The sequence below is a fragment of the Chinchilla lanigera genome, unplaced genomic scaffold (assembly GCF_000276665.1).
Source record: "Chinchilla lanigera isolate Chin_1 unplaced genomic scaffold, ChiLan1.0 scaffold00075, whole genome shotgun sequence".
NCBI lineage: Eukaryota > Metazoa > Chordata > Mammalia > Rodentia > Chinchillidae > Chinchilla > Chinchilla lanigera.
The window spans coordinates 5,339,558-5,341,506 of NW_004955476.1; the positions used below are offsets into that span (position 1 = coordinate 5,339,558).

The following is a 1,949-nucleotide window of genomic DNA, read 5'->3' on the forward strand; positions in this document are numbered from 1 at the left end:
TGGGCTGTGGAGGTTCTGTGTGCTGTGTTCTGTTTTACTCTTTACTAACAGGAATTGGGGTCAAAGAACAACCAAAGTGGTTTCCGCTGACTGTTATAAAGTGAAGGACATTATCCTTGATACAATCCTCTGCGCACTTTAAATGAACCAACCAAAACCACACACTGTACATCAATACTAACTGCTGAGACTGGCATTTATATTACTACTGTGACCTTCCCTTTTTATTGACCATCAGAGTCACTTAGGAGCTAATTTATGAATAGCAGATATTTTCATATTCTAACTTTAGACACAGCCATCTATTTGTATTCATAAATTAATTTCACTATTATTAATATTTGTTTTGTCAATAGGTAACTCCCTATTGGAATTTACTGTGATTAATTGCTTTACCCCTTACTACTCTATTCCCAAAGGATTTCTCATTAGTTTGTAATCAACATTAATTGAAATTATTAATCACCTTGGTCTTATTATGGCCACTGATAAATACTTTAACTATGTACAATTTTTATGGTAAATATAAAGAGACTTTATTTCAGCAAAAATAATTTAGCAATAAAATTATATTTCACATGAAATATGCTTCAGTCTAGTCAAGTAAGCTATCAGTAAAGATAACTGTAAAGATATCAGTAAAGATAACATAAACCATAGTAAGTGTTAGCTTAATTGAAGAAGAATCCCCAGGATCCTATCCAAGAAAAACAAGGAGGCCACTGAGTGGATATAGTTAAAGAAATAGCGTGAAATATTTTGCTCATGTTATTGAAAGCGTATGAATCTCCAGAAATAGCTCTAACTTCTCTTGTTTTTGGTACCGGGGGTTGAACTCCGGACCCTGCTTTTGCCAGCCAGGTGCTTATGCCACTGAGCTATATCCCTGGCCCCAGAAATAGCTCTAAATTGTGGAATAATGTTAAGAGAATGCATCAGACATGAACCTCTGGCAAAAATCACTTTGAGATCGGAACAGTTTTATGATTTCTTCAGATATGTCTAAATGTCAACATTTGAAATAGCTTCAGACGCATTTGCCACATTCAAGGATTTGCTTACAAGACACAAGTTGCTCAGCACAGAATTTTTGGAACAGCATTATGATAGATTTTTCAGTGAATACGTGAAGCTACTTCATTCAGAAAAACGTGTGACAAAGAGACAGTCACTGAAGCTTGTCGGCGAACTACTGTTAGATAGACACAACTTCACAATTTTGACAAAATACATCAGTAAACCTGAGAACCTGAAATTAATGATGACCATTTGAGAGACAAAAGTCGCAACATCCAGTTTGACACCTTTCACCTTTTCAAGGTGTTCGTGGACAACCCCAAGGAGACGCATCCCATCCTGGACATCCTCCTCAGGAACAAGACCACGCTCATCAGGTTCCTCAGCAAGTTCCAGAACAGCAGGACCGAGGACGAGCAAGACCTAGCTAGTTAGACAGATCAGGGATTTGAAGAGACCCGCTCAGCAAGAAGGTTAATTTCCAATAAACATCTAAAATATTTTTAAAAAAAAATAAAAAGAAAGAAATAGCATAAAATGAATCCTGCCCAGGGTTCTTTTCCAGATTCTATGGCTCCACTGACAACTTCTGAATCTTGGATCATTATATGTTTTAAATTAGTAGGTTAACTTTTTTGCAGGGGGAGTACACTAGGACTTTCATACTCCTCAGAAGGACATCTCAGTGCCTCTGTCCATAGCACTGTAACAATTCTTTTGACTATTATGATTCCAACTAGTTACTTTGAATTCATGTAAAGCTAAAGTGCTGAAGAGTTTTCTTCAGAAAAACATCTGCAGATGTTCTTTGGGCTGTCTCTTCTGTAGCTCATTAGCACTAAGGTTGTCAGCAGATACAAATGTTTAGCCCATAGGTAAGAAGATGGAATAATCTTTCCCTGTATATTTATCAGTTATGATTTAATGACCTC

At 36.7% G+C, this 1,949-nt stretch overlaps 1 pseudogene; it reads left to right on the plus strand.

The window, feature by feature from the left end:
• The first annotated feature begins 904 nt into the window (after window positions 1–904).
• LOC102008093 lies at window positions 905–1,495 on the plus strand (annotated as a pseudogene).
• The last annotated feature ends 454 nt before the right edge of the window (window positions 1,496–1,949 follow it).